The following is a 13948-nucleotide window of genomic DNA, read 5'->3' on the forward strand; positions in this document are numbered from 1 at the left end:
TTGAAAATATAGCAAAATGCCACAGGTAGGAGCATGACAACATGAATGTGCAGTAAATGAGTATAGTAATAGTAATTGTACACACTATTTTATAGATTGCACATGCTGTTTAGCGCAAGGTACATACAGCAAGTGTGTGTTTTTATTGTTCAAGTCATTTTATTGTATGCAATTTGGAGAAACTACATACATACCGGTAGTTGAATATAAATATGATAGGAATAACGCCATCATTTATTCTGCCTTCTGATTTTATGTTGTTTGAAGATTAGATTCCTCAAGAGCAGCGACACTTGAAATACATTACTTTTTAAATTTAACCAGGCACATTAGGTATACTTGCACAAAGTATCGGTATTGGTTCGGTGTTGCCAATACCAGCCTGAATTTTATTCGGTATCGAATCAGAAAGAAAATCAAGGTTATCCCACATCACTACTGCTAACTTTGTGCTACTCGGCCAATGTACTGCTGTATGCAGAGCCTGTTACTTAAACCTCAAACTCTAATACAAATGTATTTGAAACATTATTTCCAGGAAAGGGCAGCACATACAGGTATATCACCTGGAACACAACGTTTCTTTTCGGTAAAGCCAAATCTTAATAATAATAAAAAGATAATGGTAACTAAAGAAAATGTTTTTTTTTTTAAATTTGTTTTGTTTGTGGTGGCCCTAAAGTTAAATGAATTAATGTATGTGAAACACTGCATATAATTACTTCCCGAAAACTATCAAAACATTTTGGTCTTTTGTTGAGAACACATATTTCCAAGTCTTATTTTGAAAGACAGTCAAGAATAAAAAAGTGCCTGTATTCCCAGTGAAATGTTCAATGAAAATCAAATAACTGTACTCCCATTGCAACCAGGACATCCTTTTTTTATTGAGACATTAATTGTGGTTAAAGATGCAACTTAAGTGTTTTATCAATAGTTTGAGGTCGATTCGGGGACATAATGTCGTTTTGAGGATAGTCTTTTGTGGTGCACATGAGCACTTGCTACTTTTTCATGTCATAAGAACCAGTGCCCTTTGCAGTGAACATCTGTGTTTTGCATATCAGATCATTTATTCTAAACCTGACAAAAGAAATTGACCCCCCAAAAAATGTCCACTGCAGAGAACGCAGACTCTCAAGAGGATTTGACAGCAGAGAAGAGTATTCACTTCTGATACTGTTGTTGCTAGAAAATATATTTTCTGACAACAAAAAACTATTGTGGTATATTGTATTCATTTATTTTGCTGCTTTAATTTGTCTGTGTCTTAGGAGGGGATAATGCGCTGACCTTTTTTTACAAAGTCATTTCGTGGTCCTATTTTACTTTTCTACTGCCTGAATTCATGGCTAAAGTAACAAGAGGACTTGGACATACTTGGACCAGCAAATGCATCAAAACCAATCAATGCCAGACACACACAGACACACAAAGGTAAGCTGACTTGAGAGGGTTGAAGTGTTCAGCTTGTCTGCTAATGGGTCTTTTCATAAAGAACAGGAACACAAAGTCTAGGACACACAGACGTCAAAGTAAGGAATTGTATGTTTTTGTGGTTCGCTGCTGACCTGGCAAGAACCTGACAGAGTGCTCAAGAGCACTGATACAATAAAAATGTATGCGCTTGTTTGCCCTGTCTCACTGAAATAAAAAAAAAGAAAACATTTAGTGTACAGAAAGTGAAGGAAAAGCATCTGAGATTTATGATCAAAGCTGGTGTTGTTAGTGCTTCATGTTGTAGAGCTCACTCTCTGCATCTATAATGTATGATCAGTGGGCTTTGGATACTCCAGCAGCATGCTGAGCTCCTCTGCTGGACCTCGCTCTGTCTGCACTGCTTGGTGAATGGGGTGGGGTCCTTCACCCCCTTCTTTCGTGGGATACTTTGCTCTGCACAGAGAGCCGTGCTTGTCCTCCATGTCTTCATCCACGTGATTTCACTTTCTACCACTGAGGCTTTTCTTATAAAGCAACATTACATATTTATTGAATACATTTTTCAACATGAATTTAAACTACCTTTAACAGTAGAAAAATAGCATTAGTTGTTCTCCCCTGCTTTCTGAAATTTACCATGAAATATAACCAATTAAATACTTCAATGTTTAGTATTTTTTTTCAAGTTAAACGGTCCACAGGAACTTGCATCATTCACATCAGGTCATGAGAAGAACAAAAGTAAGTTCACCTATTTATCTTAGTTAAACTTTGAGTGGGAGTTAAAATCCAAGCACAGTTACGTAGCTACATTCTATTTTTAAGTGATTTAATTTAAATTTTTGTTGAATCACTGTAACGTGTCAACATGCTATTAGCATAAATGCCATGAGGCTAAACTTTATGCATTTGCCATATATTCTGTTCACTTTTGTTCATACTTGCCAACCCTCCCGAATTTTCCGGGAGACTCCCGAAAATCTCCCGGGACAACCATTCTCCCCAAAATCTCCCGATTTCCAGCTGGACAACTATATTGGGGGCGTGCCTTAAAGGCACTGCCTTTAGCGTCGTCTCTCACCTGAAAAGGAGTCTATTATATATGTCTCTGTTATCCATAGGTTTGTCTATAACCCATAAAGTAGGCAGGCACTGAGCTATTTCTCAGCGTGTGTTTATACCAACCGGCACGTTAATACACTGAAACACAACATCCGGATTCCCATCATGCATTGCTTCAAAACTACGGCAAGTTGTAGTATCCAAAATTTCCAGCCGGACAAACAATATTGGGGGCGTGGCATAAAGGCACTGGCTTTAGCGTCCTCTCACCTGAAAAGGAGACTATTATATATGTCTCCGTTATTCATAGGTTTATCTATAACCCATAACACGGTGGCCGAATGGATATAGTCACTCATGAACGGTCAGAGAAGCACAAGGCGGCGGCAACGTAGTATTATGGGCCACCTTGCAAGCAACATTCCGTTCTCATTTGCGGATTTTTTCAACAAATCCGTGAAGGATATGTTCCCGGATTCAGAGATGGCTCGCCAGTACTCAAATGGCAGAACAAAGGCTACTCAAATAGTGAAAGGTAAGTGTTTTTTTTTTAAGTAAGCAGCAAGTACAGTACAGTTAGTAGAACAACTGTGTTTTCATTACTGTTTACTGTACTATATATATATATATATATATATATATATATATATATATATATATATATATATATATATATATATATATATATATATATATATATATATATATATATATATATATATATATATATATATATAAGAAATACTTTAGTTTCAGTGAATTCCTCCTCCTTAACCCCCCCAATCTCCCGAATTCAGAGGTCTCAAGGTTGGCAAGTATGCTCTTGTTCACATTTTGCATAGTGTAAGATATGTATAATAAGATTTAAAGTTGAAAAAGACATACATTGAAGTTTATTTTGAGGGGTACAACAAGCAAATGGCACCAAAATGTCCTTAAACTGGTTTAAAGAGTGGCAAAGTAAATATAAAATCTGTCACTAAACCATTTTGATTAGAAACATTTTTCTGCCCAACAGTCAGAATTTAAAAAATGTTACTAGCATATTTTTCCACAAATTTAAGAGTCTTTAAATACACATTAACATTGATCCAACACACAGAAGACGTTATAGGCCTACTGAAACCCACTACTACCGACCACGCAGTCTGATAGTTTATATATCAATGATGAAATCTTAACATTGCAACACATGCCAATACGGCCGGGTTAACTTATAAAGTGCAATTTTAAATTTCCCGGCAAACTTCCGGCTGAAAACGTTTCGATATGATGACGTTTGCGCGTGACGTCAATGGTTGAACCGGAAGTATTCGGACCCCATTGGATCCAATACAAAAAGCTCTGTTTTCATCCCAAAATTCCACAGTATTCTGGACATCTGTGTTGGTGAATCTTTTGCAATTTGTTTAATGAACAATGAAGACTGCAAAGAAGAAAGCTGTAGGTGGGATCGGTGTATTAGCGGCGGACTACAGCAACACAACCAGGAGGACTTTGAGATGGATAGCAGACGCGCTAGCCACCGACCTCACCTTGACTTCCATGCATCTATGATCGGGTGAAGTCCTTCGTCGCTCCGTCGATCGCTGGAACGCAGGTGAGCACGGGTGTTGATGAGCAGATGAGGGCTGGCTGGCGTAGGTGGATAGCTAATGTTTTTAGCATAGCTCTGTGAGGTCCCGTTGCTATGTTAGCTTAAATGGCGTCGTTAGCAACAGCATTGTTAAGCTTCGCCAGGCTGGAAAGCATTAACCGTGTATTTACATGTCCATGGTTTAATAGTATTGTTGATTTTCTGTCTATCCTTCCAGTCAGGGGTTTATTTATTTTCGCCGATGTATTGTATCGATGTATTGTCGTGGAGATAAAAGTCACAGTGAATGTCCATTTCGCGTTCTCGACTCTCATTTTAAAGAGGATATAGTATCCGAGGTGGTTTAAAATACAAATCCGTGATCCACAATAGAAAAAGGAGAGAGTGTGGAATCCAATGAGCCAGCTTGTACCTAAGTTACGGTCAGAGAGAAAAAAGATATGTCTTGCACTGCATTCTAGTCCGTCACTCTAACGTTCCTCATCCACAAATCTTTCATCCTCGCTCAAATTAATGGGGTAATCGTCGCTTTCTCGGTCCGAATCGCTCTCGCTGCTGGTGTAAACTATGGGGAAATGTGAGGAGCCCTTCAACCAGCGACGTCACGCTACTTCCGGTACAGGCAAGGCTTTTTTTATCAGCGACCAAAAGTTGCGAACTTTATCGTCGATGTTCTCTACTAAATCCTTTCAGCAAAAATATGGCAATATCGCAAAATGATCAAGTATGACACATAGAATGGATCTGCTATCCCCGTTTAAATAAAAACATTTCATTTCAGTAGGCCTTTAACATTGTTGTTTAATCTGTTACAGGAAAGATTTAAAATGCATACACTTTCCCAAAATTACAAAAATATTAAATCCTTATTTAAAATGCAAACATTTTTGACCGACTTGAACCAATTGATATTGAAAAATACAATTAAATAAACGCAATAAATAATAGTGAATTCAAATTGATTAACATTAACAATATATAAAAACACTTTAACCTAGAAAACAAAAATTAATAAAACAATTTGTGCCTTTTTTTTATTACTCAAATTGACACAGGATTAATGGCTACAATGAGCATATTTTGTAGTGTTCAGTTTTTCAAAGCTGGATTTGAAGCATGATACTGATAAAGCATGATCCCAGGGTCACACGCGCCTTGCACCATGACCCCGCCAGGGGGCCCGTCCCACTATTTGAGAAGCATTGCTATAGAGTGAGTTGTTACCTAATCCTGTTTCAGATTTGACAGTGACACTACACAAATTTATTTTACACAGGTTTTTTCTAAAGTTAGATGAGGTGTTTCAATGAGAGATACTTAATCAAAGTCTTCACCAACTCCATGCAAACACAACTCCATTCCTAAAACTGTATGGTGTCCTAAATACACGTTTTTCCTCATTGTTTGCAGAATAAAGAACATTTCAAAAGGTGCAACGTTGCTGCACCGCTGTTTTCTGTTACTCCGTCAAAAGTTACTTACTTTTCTGACAAAAGTCCACCCATCAAACAACATATGACATACAATTTCATTGGCTATTCAATCATTGATATCGGACATAAGAGTTACCTCTGTTAGAAGACATATGAAACATTTCCACACACATAATTAAATTATAGTTCCAAGCAGCCAAGGTAAACGGTTTTCTATTGACTCGAATGAGTTGTCCGTCCAAAGTTCAGAGTTGTTTTGGTAGCATGGTGTGGCTAATGCAACCATGCTAACCCAATTTATGATTAATAAAATGTGAAAATATGTTCAGACTATGAAAATAATGAAGGTGTAAGGTTTGTGGATGTAAGGTTTGCTGTGTTTGAATACCACTATGCTACCATGAATTGATTAACGTGGACCCCGACTTAAACAAGTTGAAAAACTTATTCGGGTGTTACCATTTAGTGGTCAATTGTACGGAATATGTACTGTACTGTGCAATCTACTAATAAATGCTCCAATCAATCAATCAATCTTCTGGTCTAACATTGAATATGCTAAGTGTGCAACAGCAGCAATGGATTTGTGTCAGCACTACACTGTCAATATGTGAGCCGTCAGGAACTAATTACTGTACACATTACACAGTAAACACAGTATACTTTTTCAGGTGTACTAAAGGAAGTATTCAATTTAAGACAGCCAAAGAGCCATCCAGCCATCCATCCATTCTCTACCGCTTGTCCCTCTTGGGGTCACAGAGTGGCTAGAGTTTATCCCAGCTGCACACGGGTGGAAGGCAGGGTAAACCCTGCGACAAGTCGCCACCTCATCGCAGGACTAACATAATTATCAGCCTTTTAGCTTCACTTTAAGGTTGTGCACAATCACATCATAACATTACCAAAGCTCGCCTTTTTGGCATTTACACACAGCATCAGAGAGGAATAATACATCAAATAAAGCATGAAATCTTAATATCTAATGTATTCCTGAATAAGTTGTAGAACTATGAGAAGAGTGTGTTTTATAATTTTATAGGAAAATAGCAAAAAAAGAGAATCATAAATGTTTTTCCATGAACAAACCTAGAATGTGTCACGTGGGGGTCGCATGTTACTGCGTGGGTTGTCCTCCCAGGATGCAGACGGACAACTCCAGACAAAAGCGTGAGGTAGGATATGATTTATTCCTCATAAATCATCGAACTTACAAAAATACAGGAAACCAACAAAAAAGGCAAGCGTGCGGAACGCACGGAAAGCTAAGGCGAGACTTAGCACAGGAATCAAAGCATAGAAACAAGGAATTTACCCAACTGTTGCATATAGCAAACAACAAAGCCAGACGGAGTGTGGCGAGGAACGTGACTAAATAGCTCTCTGATTAGTGCCCGGCAGCAGGTGAACATGCCGAACACTAACCAGAGGCAGGTGAAACCAATCAGTGCCCATGGTAACCAAAACAAACCCAGAGGTGCACAAAACAGGAATTCGGGGAGTCCAAAATTAACAGAACATGACTAAACAAAAAATGATCCGGGTCACGGATCATGACAGAATGTGAGAAAACATGTCAGTATTCCTCAAAAAAAAAAAAAAAAAAAGTTAAAAAAAAAATCCATGAGGTTCATTAGGTCTTCAAACAATTATGCAATTTTGTTATTCTTGTAGCCAGACCTGTGTTTATTTCCGTACAAAATCACATAATGTAAGAAAAAGTTGTGCATTTACTAGAAATAAGTCCTTGAAAAAAGTGTCTCTTCATATTTTCAGAAAAAGTCTACATTTTACAAGAAAAACTGAAGTTGTCATATTCAATATATTAATATATATTAACATATTTTGATAGTAAACTGATAAAATAAGTGTGTTGATTAAACCTGGCAATGAGTCATGTAAGAACACCTGTTTTTTCTCCATCCTGTTGGTTTTCTTTATCTCATCTTTTGCGAGGTTCCGCCCATGTGGCGTCACATCAGCCCGGTATTAGTGATATTGTTATTCTAAAAACTATTTACAGCAGCGTCGTGATCACTACCATCTGTCTTATGTTTACATCGAGTGGTCTGCTGCTTCGTTGCTTCCTGTAAGTTTATTCTAGATCATACATCCTGCATCTAAACCTAGACAGAAGAAATCTGAGTAGGTATTCCTGGTATACTTGGTACACTTTGACAGCCATTTAGGACCCGAAAATGGCCAGAACGACAGAATAAGACGCTTGGTCTCCCCCCAACCCGTTTCTTTGCAAGGATTATGAGACATTCTTCACCTAAATGGGAATATATGAACATCCCAGCAGTCGGCATCCTAATGACAGCAGACCTTGCACAGTATATGATGTTTTATTATGTTTGTTGGTTCTCATAAAGTCTGCAGTGAGTAATAATCAGTGATGAAGAAAAAAAAGCAAACATTGTGATTAGAGATGTCCGATATTATCGGACGATAAATGCTTTAAAATGTAATATCGGAAATGATCGGTTTCAAAAAGTAAAATGAATGACTTTTTAAAACGCCGCTGTACAGAGCGGTACATATCTGGTAAAACACAGACGTAGGGCATACTTGCCAACCCTCCCGATTTTCCCGGGAGACTCCCGAATTTCAGTGCCCCTCTCGAGGCAACCATTCTCCCGAATTTCTCCCGATTTCCACCCGGACAACAATATTGTTGCGTCACATCCGCTTTTCCTCCATACAAACAGCGTGCCGGCCCAGTCACATAATATATGCGGCTTTTACACACACATAAGTGAATGCAAGGCATACTTGATCAACAGCCATACAGGTCACACTGAGGGTAGCCGTATAAACAACTTTAACACTGGTACAAATATGCGCCACACTGTGAACCCACACCAAACAAGAATGACAAACACATTTCGGGAGAACATCCGCACCGTAACACAACATAAACACAACAGAACAAATACCCAGAACCCCTTGCAGCACTAACTCTTCCGGGACGCTACAATATACACAACCCGCTACCACCAAACTCCGCCCCCCAACCCCGCCCAACTCAACACCGCCCCTCCACCTCAACCCCACCACCCACCCCCCCATCTCCAGAATTCGGAGGTCTCAAGGTTGGCAAGTTAATCCCACGACTGTATATATCGGTATCGGTAATTTAGAGTTGGACAATATCGGAATATCGCATATCGGCAAAAAAGCCATTATCGGACATCTCTAGTTGTTTAGTTTAGTTTAGTTTATTAAGGATCCCCATTAGTCTACACCGCAGTGGAGACTATTCTTCCTGGGGTCCAGGCAAAAACATCACACAATCACAAAACAAAAGATTAAAATGCAGTACAACATGATCAAATAATAAAATGTTGTAATACAAAAATAGCAACAACAAAGAACCAAAAAAATAATAATAACTTCGAGTTTACATAATATTGTTCATAACAAAGATAAAAAGAGCAATATAAAAATAGATATATATATATTTTTGCAAAAAAAAAAAATTAAACAAAGAACCAATGGCCTAAAATATATACATTAGTGTACCAAAGACAAACAATAAGTGACGAAAAAAGTTCCCTCCACCATTTTCTACTGCTTGTTCCATAATCAATAAAATAGTCAATAAAAACAGTCATGACATTAGGTACAATCTAGAATAATCTCTTTCCGCAATACTTCTCCTCTTAGTCTATTCTTAAAACCCACTCTGCTGGTGATTGATACCAAATATTGTGGAAGTCGATTCCAGTAAGTGATTGCCCTATACATTACAGTCTTTTTCAAAACATCACTTTTGGGTTTAAGACGGGTGAAAGCACCTCTTAGGGCTAACCTGGTACCATAGTTGTGACTTTCACTAGCAAGCAACAGCTGAGAATACAGATATGAAGGTTTATGGTATGTATAGATTGTTTTTAAAAATAGAATCAAACTACACGCTAGTCTTTCACCAACTCTCATCCATGACAATTCATTATGCATGATCTCAACGCCGGTCCTAAATGAGCAATGGAGAGCTAGTCTGGCAGCTCTGTTTTGGGTAAGCTGGATTTTATTGAGTTCTTGTTTAGATGCATTGGACCAAATTGCTGGGCAGTAGTCAATATGTGACAATACAAGGGATTGTATAACTTGTTTCGTAGTTGTGTTAGTTAAAAAATAGGCACTTCTTCTTATGATTGAGATGCTTCTGCTCATTTTTTTTTACTATGTTATTAATGTGAGTGGCCCAAGATAGTCTTTCATCTATTGTAACTCCCAGCAACCTGGCTTCTTTAACTTGTTCAATATGAACTCCGTTCAAAGAAACATTCAATATGCGTTCTTTTCTATGAGCATGTTTTGAGCAAATAACAAGACATTTTGTTTTGGAAATATTAAGTTTCATCTTATTTTCTGTAACCCATTTAGAAATCTGCATAACCTTGTCTTGTAGTATACTGCTCAGGTCTGTGCAATTATCAGCATAAGCATATATTGTTGTGTCATCTGCGTAAATTGCACAGCAACCATTCTTTAAAATACATGACATATCATTTACAAATATTGAGTATAATAAAGGTCCCAGGCAACTTCCCTGGGGAATACCACAATATAATGTTTTAATATTTGAAAGGGTTCCATTGAACATGACACATTGCTGTCTGTTGACTAGGTAGCTTTTCATCCAGTTAATCGCTGAGAGTTTAAAACCATAAGCAGACAGTTTTATACGTAGTATTTTGTGGTCAATAATATCAAAAGCAGCACTACAATCTAATAGCACTGTGCCAACTAATAATTTACCGTCAATTTGTTTTAGCCAGTCATCTGTTAATTGTGTGAGAGCTGTGCATGTTGAATGGCCAGTTTTATATGCATGTTGAAAGTCTGAATTAATGTCATTTATAGAGAAATAATTTTGAATTTGCTTGAATATAATTGTTTCCATTAATTTTCCTAATACTGGTAAAATGCTAATTGGCCTACTATTCGATCCAGTGAATGCTTCTTTCCTATTTTTTGGTAGAGGAGTTACTCTAGCAACCTTCCATATTTGAGGATAGATTCCTTCTTTAAAACTTAAGTTAAAAATATAACATATCGGACTGGCTATTATTCCAGCTGACAATTTTAAAAGTCTACTATCTAGATTATCATGACCACAAGGTTTGTCAGATTTCAACTCAGACAATAGATTTTCAATTTCCAATACATTAGTGACTGAGAATTCAAATTTACATTTTTTGTCCCGCATGATATCATTTTTAATAAGTGACTCAGATAGAATACAATTTACAGGCAGCATGCCATTTCTTATAGTATCAACTTTACTTATGAAATAATTGTTGAAGTAATCAGCAATTTCTTTGGGCTTGCTGATAAAGCCTTCACCTGATTCAATAAATGCTGGTGTTTTTCCCATTTTATCTCTACCCATGATTTGATTGAGAGTACTCCAAAGTTGTTTTCCATCATGTTTAATTTCTTCAATTCTAGATTGGTAGTACACCCTTTTTTTCTGTTTATTTAATTTGGTGACTTTGTTTCTTAAAGAGCGATATGCTAGCCAGTCCTCTGAGCTACCTGAATCTACTGCAACTCTTTTCCGTATATCTCTATCTTTCATCAAGTTTCTCAGGTCAGAGTCAAGCCAAGGGGCTTTGACAGATCTGACGGTGAGCTTCTTGATGGGTGCATGCTTATCACAGACAGAAAAAAATGACTTCATGAATTCATGCAGAGCTGCTTCAGTATGCTTTGACTCAAATACACTGTCCCACTGTATGTTATGTACGTCTTCAATAAAGGCATTATCACAGAAATGTTTGTAGAGTCTCTTATACATAATTGTAGGTCCAACTTTGGGGACTTTCACTTTTCTTGCTATAGCAATCATGTTATGATCACTAAATCCAATTGGCACAGAAACAACCTTTGAGCATTTATCTACTGAATTAGTAAAAAGATTATCTATGCAAGTTGAAGACAATACACCTGAATTGTTCATATTTATTCTGGTTGGTAGATTTATCATTTGAGTTAGGTTACATACAGTGGCAGTGTCATTAAGCTTTCTTTTCATAGGGCAGTTTTTTGAGAGCCAGTCAATATTTAAGTCTCCTAAGAAATAAATGTCTCTGTCTGTGTCAGAAACATTCTGAAGCATTGCACACATTTTTTCAAGATATGCTGCATCAGAGGAAGGTGGTCTATAGCAGCAGCAGATTAGTAATGGCTTTAGATGTGGCAAGTGAACCTGGATCCAGATTGCTTCTACATCTGTCAAGTCCAGATCTCCTCTTTGCTTTATTGGAATGTGGCCTTGTACATAAAAGGCTACTCCTCCCCCGTGTTTGTTTCTATCAAGTCTAATTATATTGTAACCTTGTATAAATATTTCAGTATTGTCAATTGAATCATCCAAATGAGTTTCAGAAATTGCTACTATATGTAGATCATTTTCAAACATTATTTTACTCAACTCAATTACCTTGTTTTTCAGACTACAGATGTTCAAGTGGGCAATTCTGAGTCCTTTTTTGGGAAGTTTGATAGACATTTAAAGTTAATAAGGATTTACAGAATAGATGTCAACTCTAAAAACACAAAAAACATATAGATCAGCAAACCACAGACTGCAAATTTATCCAAATCATTTAAGCTCCTGACCATTAGCACTTGTGCCTGCTCAGGTGCACCATTTAGCTTTATGTAGACTTTGCAGTTGGACGACCATGTTGCTTGTATTTTTCCCTCTTTGCGTAGGTACCGAGCTCTTTTAGCAATATCAGCATTGCTCTTGGTTAAATGTTCATTGAGATAAACATTTGATCCCTTGAGCATCCTACTTTGTTGCAAAAGATTGATTTTGAATTTTCTATTTGCAAACCTCATAATGATGGTTGCCGGTTTGCTTTTATCTTTCTGAGGGAAACGGTGACAAGCTTCTATATTCTCCTTATTTATACTAATTCCCTTTTCTTGGAGAAACTTCACCACCTGCCGCTCCACTGAGTCCAATTCTTGGTCCCTGGGCACTGATCCCTGGACCTCGGACCTCACTGCAGCAGCAAATGACGCAGGTCGCGTTGGCAGACCAGTAACAATGACATTGTTCATTCTAGTATATTGTTCTAAATCAGATAATCTACTTTTCAGTTGCACAATCATATTGTCTTTTCTTCATTTTGCTTCTTCAGTTCCTTAATATCTTTCATCATGCCCATCAAAGTGTCTTGCTTACTTGTCATTGCTTCCATTTGGTGTGCCATAAACTCCACTGATTTCCGTAGCTCCTCATTGGATCTCTTTAGTTCTTCCATGTCTCTTTTGGTGGCCATTGTTAATGATAGCTGCTAGGCCTCTGTTGAAGCCTGGAGCCGGCCTGATGATGGCTGCTGGGCGATGGCTGAAGCCTGGAGCCGGCTTGATGATAGCTGCTGGGCCTCTAGTGAAGCCTGGAGCCGGCCTGATGATGGCTGCTGGGCGATGGCTGAAGCCTGGAGCCGGCTTGATGATAGCTGCTGGGCCTCTGTTGAAGCCTGGAGCCGGCCTGATGATAGCTGCTGGGCCTCTAGTGAAGCCTGGAGCCGGCTTGATGATAGCTGCTGGGCCTCTAGTGAAGCCTGGAGCCGGCCTGATGATGGCTGCTGGGCGATGGCTGAAGCCTGGAGCCGGCTTGATGATAGCTGCTGGGCCTCTAGTGAAGCCTGGAGCCGGCCTGATGATGGCTGCTGGGCGATGGCTGAAGCCTGGAGCCGGCTTGATGATAGCTGCTGGGCCTCTAGTGAAGCCTGGAGCCGGCTTGATGATAGCTGCTGGGCCTCTAGTGAAGCCTGGAGCCGGCCTGATGATGGCTGCTGGGCGATGGCTGAAGCCTGGAGCCGGCTTGATGATAGCTGCTGGGCCTCTGCTGAAGCCTGGAGCCGGCCTGATGATAGCTGCTGGGCCTCTGCTGAAGACTGGAGCCGGCTTGATGATAGCTGCTGGGTCTCTGCTGAAGCCTGGAGCCGGCTTGATGAGAGCTGCTGGGCCTCTGCTGAAGCCTGGAGCCGGCCTGATGATAGCTGCTGGGCCTCTGCTGAAGACTGGAGCCGGCTTGATGATAGCTGCTGGGTCTCTGCTGAAGCCTGGAGCCGGCCTGATGATAGCTGCTGGGTCTCTGCTGAAGCCTGGAGCCGGCCTGATGATAGCTGCTGGGCCTCTGCTGAAGACTGGAGCCGGCTTGATGATAGCTGCTGGGTCTCTGCTGAAGCCTGGAGCCGGCTTGATGAGAGCTGCTGGGCCTCTGCTGAAGCCTGGAGCCGGCCTAATCTGGTGGAACAGGCTGGAGCTGCTGGAGGTGTAGAAGCTGCTGGTATCCTGGGCCTGGTGGTGTTAGCAGATCTAGATGCTGCTCTCTAGTGCAAATGCATACAACAGCTGGCCTGTCCTGATGGTGGTAGCTGCTGCT

The 13948-nt window shown here is 39.4% G+C and overlaps 1 protein-coding gene across 2 annotated transcripts in view; it reads right to left on the minus strand.

The window, feature by feature from the left end:
* Positions 1-13948, minus strand: part of bnc1 (basonuclin zinc finger protein 1) — a 59146-nt gene that overhangs the window by 25500 nt on the left and 19698 nt on the right. The window contains exon 1 of one of the 2 annotated variants that reach the window (XM_062068477.1): positions 6622-6848. The exons of the other annotated variant lie outside the window; for it this stretch is intronic. The gene's annotated coding sequence lies outside the window, so the exon portion shown is untranslated. Of the gene's footprint in view, positions 1-6621; positions 6849-13948 lie in introns of those variants that run through there. 2 annotated transcript variants of the gene reach the window in all.

This window comes from Entelurus aequoreus, linkage group LG02, assembly GCF_033978785.1.
Source record: "Entelurus aequoreus isolate RoL-2023_Sb linkage group LG02, RoL_Eaeq_v1.1, whole genome shotgun sequence".
NCBI classification, from domain to species: domain Eukaryota; kingdom Metazoa; phylum Chordata; class Actinopteri; order Syngnathiformes; family Syngnathidae; genus Entelurus; species Entelurus aequoreus.